This window comes from Talpa occidentalis, unplaced genomic scaffold (genome assembly GCF_014898055.3).
Source record: "Talpa occidentalis isolate TD23 unplaced genomic scaffold, MPIMG_talOcc4v2.1 talOcc4.14, whole genome shotgun sequence".
NCBI lineage: Eukaryota > Metazoa > Chordata > Mammalia > Eulipotyphla > Talpidae > Talpa > Talpa occidentalis.
This window is the reverse complement of record NW_023601433.1, coordinates 52,176,583-52,190,062: the sequence shown is the minus strand read 5'-3', so window position 1 is coordinate 52,190,062 and position 13,480 is coordinate 52,176,583. Positions and strand designations below refer to the sequence as shown.

Genomic DNA, 13,480 nt, shown 5'->3' with positions numbered 1-13,480 from the left:
AATTAAGAAAAAAATTAAGAATGTGTTTTTTTGCTCTGGCTACTCCATCTGTGTTTATAAAACTGTTATCTATGTGGATGTGCTCTGTGGGTGTTCCTGTGAAGCCAGGGGACACTGCTCTGGTGAGAGTGCTATAAGAATAGAGATGGGCAGGTGGACATCAAGAAAATGTGAAATGAAATGTTGAATATGACACAGGAAACCTCTTGTGGATGGCTTCGAGCTGCCTCTCATCATGAGAACTCAAGCATGTGTGGGGGAGGTGAGTGCTTCAAGTACTTTTTTTTTTGACCTTTTCTAACTGACAAAAGCTATGATTTTATGCTGGTTGAATTTTTAAAAAATCAGATGGATTGAGGTTGCAACTAACACACAATAAAATCCACTCTTTAGTTTTGGCAAATGCACACAGTCTTAAAAGCACCATCAAAATATAAAAGAATTCCATCACCCAGAAGCATTCCCTCCTGTCCCTTCGCAGCCCATTCCTGTCCCAACCCCAACCTCCAATCTTTTGTCTCCTGTTCCTGTAATTTTGTCCTTTTGAGAATATCCCATGGACCCCCTTTGAGTCTGCCTTCTCTCACTGAGCATAAAGCATTTGAGATTCAGTGTCAGCTCTTCTCTTTGTTGCTGATCTGAACCCCCTTGCATAGGGTGCTAGCTAGCATGTATTTATCCATCTTACCAGTCAGAACCATTTCAATTATGTCCAGTTTGGGGTGATTATGAGTAAAGATGCTATAAATAGTCAAGCACAAGTTTTTGTGTGAGCATCAGTTTTCACATCCTTTGGATAATTTGAAACTTGGCATTGCTGGGTCAAATGGAAAGTGTTATGTTGAACTTCATTTAAAAAAAAAAACTATTAAACTTTTTGCAGAAGTGCTGCACTATTCTGGATTCACACAGCATGGTATCAACTGTTGTTCTACAGCCCCATCAGCACTTGTTATTTTCAGAATTTCTATCTGTATCTTAGCTGTTCTAGTAGATGGGTACCACTATCTTATAGTAGATTTAATTGCATTTTTCTGATTACTAATGATGTTGCCTGATGGCTTTCACCTTTGTTGATTGGCCCTCCAACCTCTTTTTAGAAAATCAACTGTTCAAATCTTTTTTTCATTTTCTATAGGGTTATAGTTTCTATTTGTGAGTTTTGAGAGTATTTTATATATTCTAGATACTGATCCCATGTTGGATATGAATTTACAAACATCCCCTCCTATCTGTAACTTGTCTTTTCATTCTCTTAAATGATCTTTTGAAAGGGCACATATTCATAATTTTGAGAAAACCCAACATATTTAAATTGCATCTTGAAGTGGGTCTGTGCTGAAAATTCTTTTAGCCAACCAGGTTTAGACAGAATTATTTTGGTCTATTATGAAAAGTAGAATAGAACAATTGTTGCCTACACTACAAAAGAATGAAAGCATTTCATTAATCAGACATAAAATGACTCATTAGTGATATGAACATGCACATTAATTAAGCCTGGATTAAACACCTTTGGTGAGAGAACTAGTCACATGAACCTACTTTAATTTTCATCTGTCCTAACCAGGACAAGTGTCATCAATGTTCCTCATTTGCTAATTCACAGTTAGACATCTCTAAGCAGGGTCTGAGGTAGTATTCCCCTCCTGTGAGGAGCACCCTCTTGGTGACCGTGAGACTGGGCCTCAAGTGATGGCATCCACGAACATAGCAAGCTCCTCTGCTCTGATGACTCTGCCTAAAGCCAGAAAGCACTTCCACTCTCCTTCCATCTAAGTTGAGCAGGGATATCATCTCCAGCAACCCAATACCATCACCCCCCCAGTCCCACAGTCAGTTCCCACATATACCAAATCCGAGCTGATTTTTCTAAAACAAATTCAAAACAGACTGTGGGATACCCTGAGAGGGAAAGCCAGGCTTCAATCATGTCTGTAAAAAAACATCTTTATAAACTGCATATTATGAAAAGCTCAGGAATCTTCAGTAGCACATTGCAATTGTATTTGGATTCAAAATACTCTTCATATTTATAAGTTATTATAGTCATTATTATATATAAATACATACAAAGACACACACATACAAAGGGTGATTTCTAGACAACAAGCCTACATCCCAGTCTTTAAATCAGTATTATCCCTCTGAGTCTCTGCTCAGGACATAGATGCAGCAGTCAGCAGAAGCTCTGAGTCCACACATTCATGCTCACTTTTATTAGATAATCATGTCTATTACCACTATCTTAGTCCCTCTGGGCTATTATAACAGAATACCACAGACTGGGCAGCTTATAAACAACCCATTTGTTACTTACAGTTCTGAAGTCTGGAAATCCAAGATCAAGGGGTCAGCAGATTTGGTGTCTAGTGAGAACTGGCTTTCTGGTTCATAGACAGGTCTTTCCACTGTGACTTCACAGATCAGGGAGGGGTGAGGGAGCTCTCTGGGCTCTAGTTAGAACACTCATCCCATCAAGGAAGCTCATGGCTTCTCATCATCTTGGGGTAAGGATTTCAACATAAAAATTTTGAGGGACCACAAACATTTAGCCCATACTACTCACTGTTTACCTTTTCCCTTAAAGCTCCCACTTTAACATGTTTTCTGGGGACATTTAGCCAAAGCAAAATATTAACACAGAATTAAATCCTTGACTTAATTAAGTCCTCTGCTAGTCAAGCTAGAAGAGCCAAGAGAAGGACACAATTCTGGACATGGGCGCAGAGGGCAGGCAGGTAGTGATGGGAGGAGGAAGTTGGGGTATGCCATGAAAAGTGGGGAAAAGAGGCTAAAAGGAAACCTTAATAGTTTTGCTCTGGAACATAGAAAACTGACAGCCAAATAAATAGTAAAAGAACTTAAAAATCATCCTGTGCTGCTTCAAGGAAAAAAGATTTAGAAAATCACCTTGTAGTTTAATTGGGGCAATTATTTAAAAAGTCTATCAGAGGCCAGGGAATGCACCAGAGATCAATATCTTTAAAGAATCCCTCTTAAAAACATACATTTCCTCATCAGGGCAAATTTGTTTTTTAAAAATTATACCCAGGGAAAGAATTAGATAAATTGCCCTTGAAATTTTTCCATTCTCATTTGGTGAGAAATAAATCATCCAGCTCCAAGGATTATGAGTTGGAGTCTCATTCCCCCAGCCTGTGAAGAGCTATAATTACAGTGACCATATTTTCTGAACCAAACATCAGGACGGCTGGCCTGACAAGTACACGTGTACTTACAAAGACAATAGGGCAAGATATTCGAAATGGAAAATGGCCCATGGAAGCTAGAGCTATAATGGGTGACTCTGGCACAGAAATAATTCGGATTTGAGGCATTTTTCGTGTCATTGATATAAAATTTCTTTGTTGAGGTTTGAAGTATAAAATTGTTGTTGAAATGACTTGCTCATATCCCCAGTGATGACATGTAGCAGATTCTGATTTTAAAGGAGTAAATTTGGTGGAATCAAAAATAACCACTTTCTTCTGTCTAGAAAATAGAGTTAAAAAAACAACAGAATATGTAATGTTCAAATTAGCACTTAAATTTGGATATAAAACCTGTCAGCATGTTTCGTATACAAAATTGCCTTTTCTTGCTTGGTCCACTGAGCATTGAGTCTACCTCCCTTTAAGCAAATCTAATATCACATTTGAAAAACTATACATTAAGTAGTTATTGTGTGATTGCTAGATAGTTGTTCATTTTACAAAAGCTTTCACCAGGAGGTTCTATTAGGTGGTAACGCCTCAGACATTTAAGTGTATACAGATCATTTGCTGCCAGAGTAAGGGGACAGAAGAAAATGTGAAGGTGAGGACAGCTTTGCATTGGGATCCTTGTGAGCTGGATATTTGTGTCTCGGAGCCTGGAATGGGAGTTGGTGAGAGGGCAGCTGGATTTTTAGGAAGGGATAAGGTAAGCTGCTGCATCTGTCACTCTGAGAGCCACTGAGACGGAGAAACTCTTCAGTGGTTAGTGAAGAGGGAAGAAACCATCCAAAAAACACTGATGACAGGGCCTCCCCTGGTGGCACAAGCAGTTGAGCGCCACGCTGTGAAGCTATCCTCAGTGCCAGTTCGATCCCAGCCAGCCGGCAAGGGTCCCACATGGTGCAGCAGACCTCTCCTGTCGCTCCTGCTGCTCCCCTCAGCAGTGTATTTCGTCAATCTGCCTGTTCTGTTCCCCACTCTGTCTCTGGTGAATCCTCTCACCCTCCCATGCATCTGGCCTCTACCCCAGTTCTTGTATAAAATAAATAAATAAATTGTTACATTAAAAAAAAAAAAAACCACTGTTGACTGTTTGCAAAGGAGAGAGGTCAGTGTTCAGTGTGATATATTCAGAAAATGTTCCAGGAGTGTATTAGTCAGCTCGGGCTGCTATAACAAATACCACAGACTAGGCCATTTAAACAAAAGATATTCATTCTCACCTTCTGGGGACTGAAAGTCTGAGATCCAGGTGTGGACAAGGCCACTTCCTCCTCAGGTCTCTCTCATGGTCATGTAGATGGCCCCCTCTCACTGGTCTTCAACTGTTCTCCCTCTCTGCCCATGTGTACACATCTGCTATCTCCCTGTGCGTCCACATCTCATCCTTATAAGGACAAAAATCAAGTTAAATGGGGGGGGGGGCAGTGTCCTCCTAACAGCCTTGTTTTCACTTCACCATCGCTTTAAAAACCTAAACTTCAAATTCATTCTGAGGCCCCAGGGGTTAGGACTTAAACATATTAGGTTAACATAATTTATCCCACAGTATGTAGTAAAAGTAGACCATAAAGGAGGCAGGAGGAACAGAGGAACCAAGTCCACAGAGGAGAAATACATAGAGCAGAGCACAGGGAACAACGCCATAAACCAGAAATGCTGAGAAAGAACAAGGTTCGAGTGGGAGAGCTGCCCCTGGGACATCAATATCAGTTCTTGAGTTGGGGTCTGGCTTCTTGCTTCTCTGTCCTTCATTACTTCCAGAAATGAATGAAAATGTGTGTTTAATTAATAACAGAAAGAAACAAAGCTTAGTTTCATAGACTCAGGGTTAAATCAGATGGGTCTCTGTGAGATTCTAAAGGCTTACTCTTCAATGGCACTTTTACCCATTAACTTAGTAATTCACTGCAGTCAGATTTATAGCAATGGCAACTTGGAGCAGAGGTGTGAGTTGCAAAGTGAAAATATTCACAAGAAATTTAAATGTAGACATTTGCCATTCTTCCTATGGAGACTTGAAGAGATTCGTAAATGCGTGTATAAGTGTGTGTGCGTGTGTGTGTGTGTGTGTGTGTGTGAGAGAGAGAGAGAGAGAGAGAGAGAGAGAGAAATGTAAGAGGCCCCCAAGAGGCAATGAGATGCTTTTATGTGTGGGGGTTAATGAAGTGTGTCTTCCATGCCCAGCTGGAAGAAGCTGCTTAGCAGCAGCATAAAAAAAAAAAAAAAAAAAAGGAACTTGACATGAGAAGTCAGCTCAAAGTTACAATTGCTAAAAATTACTACCAATTTTTTGCTAAGAAATTTAGAATTGGCTTATGACAACAACACTCTTTTTTTAAGATTTATTTTATTTATGCATACAAAAGCTGGGGTACAGGCCAGAGGTGCGGAGGGGTAGAGGATTCACCAAAGACAGAGTGGGGAACAGAACGGCAGATTGACTAAAATACACTGCTGAGGGGAGCAGCAGGTGAGACAGGAGAGGTCTGCTGCACCATGTGGGTAGCTCCCTGGCTGGGGATTGAACTCGTGCTGCAGTGGCTGCGGATAGCTTCGTAGTGCTGAGGCTTAACCCCTTGTACCAGCAGGGAGGCCCATGAATGCAACACTCTTAATAATTGCTTATTTTCACAAATCTAACCCTTCCCATGGCTATTTTCTGTTGGAAAGTTAAGTCTTACATCTTTACAATTTGTTTTTTTTAATTTCTTCTGCTCAGAAAATTCTTAATTTTGTAGTTTTGGCTGGTTTTTTTATATTCAAGTAAACTGTATTGTTTTGGGTGAAAGCCTATTCTAGAAGATCATGAGATGTAATCTCTTTTCAAGAAAAGGAACTAAGTGTCTCTGGTTCATAGTTTTTTGTTGATTTTGATTTTCACTTTCTTATAGTTATTCATTTTCCAGAGACACTTTTTGGGGGGTTGGGGCCGGGAGGGGAGGGATTGGGGTCAGAATGGGGCATGTGCAGTTGTATGGGGGAATATAAAAATAAAATTTATTATTTAATAGAACAAAAAAAAAAAAAGAAAGAAAAGGAACTAAGAAGGCAGTCCAAAGGTGTGTTTTTCTTAAAGATGTCTGGATCTTTCATTTTACCCAAAAAGTGAAAGACTGCATGGGTATATGTTCAGGGAAGGAAAAAAGCAAGGAAGTGATCTTTTTTTACCACCCTCTTATGTCTTGAGTCTTGCTGTTAAAGTTGTTGTATCATTACCACAAGCCTACACCAGTGTTCTATTGATTAGACAAAGCTAAGTTTACTAGTGTAGGGTAAGGTAAAAAGTATCAGGCTTTTCTGCCCTCCCGCCATTAGGATAGATGACAGAAACCTGTGGTCCTGAATGCATGCCTGATGGCGGGCACCTGGAGTAGGGTGTGGGCATAGGTAGATGGGATTCACCTGGGCGAGACTGGGCTTTTATGGGCGGCGTCACGGGGACGCCAGCAGAAGCAGAGAAGAAGCAGAATGAACGGAGGAGCAGAGAAGCAGAGAGAAGGCAGGAGAGCAGATAGAGTGAAGACTTGCTGGGGGCTGAGAGGGATGCCAGCCTTCCGGCCCCCCAGCACCCCTGCTTGCCATGTGCCTGGTAAATCTAAATTAAAAGCCTGCAAAAGCCACTGAGGGCTCCAGGACTCTCTCCTCCTTTACCCGGTCTGCTGTATTAGAAAACCTGCCCTGTGTCCTTCCTGCAAGGGTCTGGCCTCAGCCTCTCTTGCAAGTTGTTGGTGTTTATAAGCAAGCTACTTGGTTGCCAAACTTATCTTTCAGGATCAGGAATTTCCTGGAGAAAGCTGCAAGGTTAGTTTTGTTTGGTCTAATATTGCTTAATACAGAGACCTGGAATTATAATGGTTTCTGTTCTCACTAGTAGATAAGGTCTAAAAATAGTCTCTAGACTGTCTATAATTTATAGCTATAGCTGTAAGAGAAAACGATAACAGATACATTTCATTTGTTTGAAATATTTGTTGTATGTAGAACACTATATTTAGGTCATCTGGAAAAGGCATACAAATAATTATAATCAAATTATTTATTCTGAATATCCTGGTGTAGGGTAAAGAAAATGTCAGGCTTTTCTGCCCTTCAACCATCAGGATAGATGATGGATCCTTGTCAGATGCATGCCTGATGGCGGGCACCTGGAAAGGGTGTGGGCATAGGTAGATGGGCATTCAGCTGAGCTAAACTTGTGCTTTAAGGGCGGCGTCACGGGGGGACGCCAGCAGCCCCAGCCAGAGCAGCAGAACCTGAAGGAGAAGCCGAAGCAGAAGCAAGAACGCCAGATGAGCCCAGATAGAGTGAAGACTTGCTGGGGGCTGGGAGGCCTGCCAGCCTCCCAGTCCCAGCAGCACCCCTGCTGCCATATGCCTGGTGAACCCCAAATAAAACCTGCAAAACTACTGAGGACTCTGACTCCTCCTTTACCGGTCTGCATGGGATCAGAGAACCTGCACTGTGCCCAGTCGGCCCTACAATTGGCGTAAGTCGGCAAGATCCATGCAGACGGGTATTGGAGCCCTCCAAGACCTGAGGGACTAAGGAGTAAAAGACTGGCTGTGACGACGCTGAGGCGCCATGGCGGTATAGAAGATGGATACGTCCAGAGCTACAGATGAGACCTGGCGTGAAGGAGACGCCCGAAAGGACCAGCCAAGACACCGGATAGGCCAGCCAACGACACCGGAAAAGGACCAGCCAATGAACCCTGAGGCAGCAGGCCGTTGCTGACGCAGAGAGCCAATGGACTTGACTGATAGACTGATGAACTGATGATCCTTGGACTGACAATCCCGCCAGAAGGCGGAGGACCTTGGCAGGTTATGTTTTTTTTGAGAATCTGGGGGTGGCCAGTGGGCTGATGGCCAAAAGCAGCCTGTGCATGCCCAGCAGCCAGGTGGAGGAGAAAGCCAACTAAGGCAGCAAAGCTGGTGCTGATGCTAAGTTGAAAGCTAAGCGGCTGTTAAGCAGCCTGGGTATGCTGAAGCACTGTGAGTCTCGTAAAATCACCTGTGGGTGAATGCCCTGCTCATTCTTGAGTGAGGGTGAGGAGCTGAGGAACCTGTCTTGGGGGACGGGTGGGGAATGTGGCTTGGGGTGGAGCCAAGCCGAATGCAGAGTTTGGATCCCCGACCCATGTGATTGCAGTGGTTGGCTTGAGTGCAGGGTCTGTGAGTCGCATGGGTGGCCGTGAAGGCCGAGTTTGGAGCGACCGCAGACAGAAACCCTGAGGGTGGTGATTACCCCAACAGAATAAAATTGCCAATCCCAGAGCTAGTGCATCCTGGGGGTGGATGCTGTGGGCCTTGTAGCCTAGACTACAGCCAGAGAAGGCCAGGAAGCCTGACGGCTCCTGGTATGTTATAGTAGATGCCGTGAGTGATTCCCCTCCTCGTATAGCAGTGCCTTCGGCAGCAGATTTGGTGGCTCATCTGCTGGTACCAATAATTGTCTTTTGCACTTGGTGGTGCCCTGCCTGGACTTATTTGTGTTCTGTTGTATTTTGTTATATGATTTTGTATATTTGATGTATTGCTTTTGTGGGCCATGGCTGCATTGTTGTTTGCTTAAAAATTGTAATATATGTATAGATGTATGGCAGAAACCCTGAGGGGGTGACTGTAGGGTAAGAAAAATGTCAGGCTTTTCTGCCCTTCCGCCATCAGGATAGATGAGGATCCTTGTCCTGAATGCATGCCTGATGGCGGGCACCTGGAATAGGGTGTGGGCATAGTAGATGGGATTCAGCTGAGCTAAGATGTGCTTTTAAGGGCGGCGTCACGGGGACGCCAGCAGCCCCAGCCAGCACAGCAAACTGAAGGAGAAGCCGAAGCAGAAGCAGAGAACGCCAAGAGAGCCAGATAGAGAGAAGAACTTGCTGGGGGTCTGGGAGGCTGCCTAGTAGATAAGTCTAAAAAGCACCCTGCCTGTCTATATATAGCTATAGCTGAACCCCAAATAAAAACAGATACCTGCAAAACTACTGAGGACTGTGACACTCTTTACCCGTCTGCATGGGATCAGAGAATTGCACTGTGCCCAGTCCGCCTGAACACCTGGTATGAATGAAACTTTGCAACCACTCACTAATGAATGACTTATAAAGGGCTACAACCCATTATGTGACACATGCTTAAGAAAAAAGAATTCTTTCAGATGTCATTTCTTTTGCATTAATATGTAATATGTTTGTGTAATAATGACTGAGAAGAGGCATAGTTCTCATATGCAAAAATTGTTCTCTTTTTGCAATCTCTTTACATAAAGAATAAATCTGTAGTTGATGATTGAGAAATGATTTTGTATCCATTAAGGATTTCAGAAATTGCAATCAAAATGGCTTGACTCCCTAAAAATAGTAGTAGTGAGAATGTTAATTTTTTAAAACATCAACACTCCCGACAAAAAAGCTTTTCTGATATTATGAAAGAATTGGATTCACCACATTAAACCTTTTTTAGACGATAAGGAGGCAATACACCAAACATAATGTTAGCTCTGACCAGAGCATAGCTTTCCATGAAGAAATCTCAAATTGCTTTTATCTATGCATTATCATTCAATTGCTGCTTCTGTTTTAGTTAATTTTTTTCATTTGTGTTGACTCAGGTCTAGCTGCTTAATCCACAGATACACAAGTAATTCAATATTATCATAGTCAGAATTACCTGGCACCCTAAGTGAGTAAATCTATATTTCCTAATTATTTTGCTCATCATAAACATTATACATTAACATTTTAAATTCAGAGAATGACTATTTTAAATACATATCAAATGATTAAACTTCTTCCAGGTGGTGTTTGATTTGCATCTGGCAAAAGAACAGGGAGCAGCTGCTCTTTAACGAATAGCCTTCCCTTCACCTGCCGTCCTAACTAACAAACATCTGTTGACTACTTGTATATGTAGGCAAGACTGGGAATTTACTTGTAAATAAATTTTACCTGTGAAAAATCACATAGTTCGGTGACAATATAGTCACTCTTTCCATGAAGGAAAAAAAAAAAGCCCCAATCAACTTGATTCCCATGCTGGTTTTAGTAATCTAGTATCTCCTGTGTGATGAAACTCATTTAGAAATTTCCCCCTTCTGGTCGACATTCAAACAGTACACTTGTCAGTCAAATAGTCACAAATTTAGCAACTGTCTGAATTCCTGCTGAATATCAGAAGATAAGAAATTTGTTCTTATAGGTTAACCTGACAAGACTTCTCTCTCTCCCTCTCTCTCTCTCTCTCTCTCTCTCTCTATCTCCTTTAAATTATAGTGAAATACCCATAACACGAAATTTGACTTAACTATTTCTTAGTGTCCAGTTAAACAAAGCATTAAGTACATTCATGGCCGTGCAGCAATCACAAACCAGCCATGCCCACGACTCTTATCCTCACAAGCTGAAACCCTATAGCCATTAAACAATAACTCCCGTTCCCTTCCTTCCAAACCTGGCAACTACTATTCTTTCTACTTTTGTTCTAAGTACCTCATGGCTATAGTAAGTAGCTCATATAAGGAGAATAATACAGTATTTTTCCTTCTGTGACTGGTTTACTTCATTTAGAATAATGTCTGCACATTTTATCCCAAGTGTAGAATAAGTCAGAGCTCCTTGTTTTTAAGGCAGAATAATATTCCTCCAAAATATACCACATTTTTCTTTACCCATTCATCATTGATGGATGGTGAGGTTATCTGTTGTGAATAATACTGCCTTTGACTATTGTGACTAATACTGCTATTAACTTCAGTGAACAAATGCCTCTTAAAATCCTTGTTCCCAGTTCTGTTGAATACTTACACACAAGTGAGTTTGTGAGTAATATGGTCATTCTATATTTCCTTTTTTGAGGAATACCATACCATTTTCCATAGCAGCTGCATTATTTTACATTCCCAACAGCATAGCACAGGATTCCAATTTCTCTACAGTCTCACAATACTTATTATTTTCTTTTGCTGACAGTAACTATCTTAATAAATGCATAGTGACATCTCATGTAGTTTTGATTTGAATTTCCTAATGGTTAGTGATGGTGCACATATTCTTTGTGCTTAGTAGCCATTTGTATCTGTCCAATAACAAACAGCTTAGATTGTCTATGACCTCTTTCTAAAAACAATACCCAGGGTCATTCCTCTCCTTACGTCTATAAACAAAATGCCAACATTTCCCATCTTGCTCACCTAGGACAGAGGCAAGGGCCCTGATTCTGCAGTAGGTACTCCTGCAATGATCGTGTGTCCACTGGGCTATTCATTCATATTTGCAGCTCCCTTGTCAGGCACAAGTGTCCCCTTCTCGTTAGGAATTTCCTCTTATGTGCATGTGCCTCCTTCTAGCACACTCATGGCTTCCAGTCTGCACATGGACCCAGGAATCCACTGTGATTCCACTCAGACTATAAACCTTGTCGGCCTTGTGAGCAATGAAGTTGGGGCACTGGTGTAACTGACCTTATTCATTCAATGTTCACATTTGGTGTTTTCATTCCTAAAGGATGAGCCTTCCTGATGAGTCCCAATTGATATGTCCTCTGCCAGGGTTCATAAAAGAAAGGGTGGAGGTCACTTATACCTTTATCATGCTGTTAAGAGAGTGATAAATACTTGCACATATACCTTCTGTCCTAGTTTATCATTTATAAATGTTGCATGCAATATTAGTAATTGTCACCTGAGTAAAAAGTGTTTTATCATGGACATTTTTCAGAAAAATATTAGTTAAATAAAGGTAAACAGATGAGGTTTCTTTTTCCTTCTGATAGGGCTTCTCATTCTTCAATAAGAAAATGTGACTCTCCATAAGGTTGTCATTTTCCTAATTGTCATTTTCCTATTGTCATTTTCCTAATCTTATTTGAAGACAAATTTCCTTATTTTTGCTTTTACTAAGCACACATGAGAACATTGGCAGACACTCAGTACCTTCTTTATAAGAACATTTCACTCTGTCTGAACTCTATCTGACTCTCTCAGACAGACAAGCTATAGGCTCAGGGATGCCTCAGTCCAGCACCACTCAACCAACAGAGTGTGGAGTGACAGATAACTCCCCACTTTTGAACAACTGAGCAAGTTCTGTGCCATCTCTCAGGTACCCCCTGGGAGGAGGGGCATGGTGAAGACCCGGGGACCGTGCCCACATATCAGCTCCATCCCTCCTTCTCCATCTCCCTTCCCCACCAACCTTTCAAGACTCCCAGGTATTATTTCCAGAATAAATTTTCCTGAACTCAGATCCTCTCCTCAAAATTTACTTTGGGGATAAAAATTTAAGATAGTCCATTTTTAAAAATTATTAAAGGGCCTCCCTGGTGCTGCAAGCAAGGGTTTAAGTCTCAGCACTATCAATAGCCACTGCAGCACCAGTTCGATCCCTGGCCAGGCAGGGAGCAACCCACATGTTGCAGCAGACCTCTCCTGACTTGGCCGCTTCTCCCCTCAGCAGTGTACTTCGGTCAATCTGCCTGTTCTGTTCCCCACTCTGTCTCTGGTGAATCCTCTCACCCCCACACCTCTGGCCTGTACCCCAGTACTTGTATGCATAAATAAAGAAATCTTTTTTAAATATTATGAAAGTAATATTGATTTATAGGATTGTATGGGCTTCAAGAACTAGAAGTATAGTTTGGTATGTATATACACTATATCATGATCACTGCCAAAAGTCTAGTTTCCATCTATTACCATCCAATTCACACCCTTTACCTGTTTCACCCATCCGTCCCCCCTCTAATAACCCTCAATCTGTTCTCTATGTCTAAGCACATTTTTCTTTTCTTTTGTTTGTTTCCTTATCTTCCATTCCACATAGAGGTGAAATCACAGCATTTGTCTTTCTCTTTCTCATTTATTTTATTTAATATAATGACACCAGTATCAACCATGTTGTTGCAAACGGTAAGATTTTACCATTTTTTAATAGCTGAGTAGAATTCCATTGTGTACATATACCATATTTTTTAATCCATTCATCTATCAATGGGTATTTAAGTTATTTCAAACTCTTAACTAATGTAAATAGTGCTGAATGACAGCCCATACTTGTTTAGTCCCCTTTGTGACGAAACTCAGCCAGGGAAGAACTAGACGTATCCAATAAAAGTAGTGTCAGTAGCCAAGAACCCAAGGATCAGAAAGATGTTGTATATAGTGAATACTACTCACCTATATAAAATGATGAATTCTTGACGTTTACAACCACACAGGTGGAACTGGGAAGAAAAATGTAAATCAAAAGAAGTCAGAAGGAG

The 13,480-nt window shown here is 41.4% G+C and overlaps 1 protein-coding gene across 1 annotated transcript in view; it reads left to right on the top strand.

Annotated features, from left to right (window-relative positions):
- The first annotated feature begins 2,455 nt into the window (after window positions 1–2,455).
- Window positions 2,456–13,480, top strand: part of ADARB2 (adenosine deaminase RNA specific B2 (inactive)) — a 216,886-nt gene continuing 205,861 nt past the window's right edge. The window contains exon 1 of the mRNA XM_054695055.1: window positions 2,456–2,510. The gene's annotated coding sequence lies outside the window, so the exon portion shown is untranslated. The remainder of the gene's footprint in view (window positions 2,511–13,480) is intronic.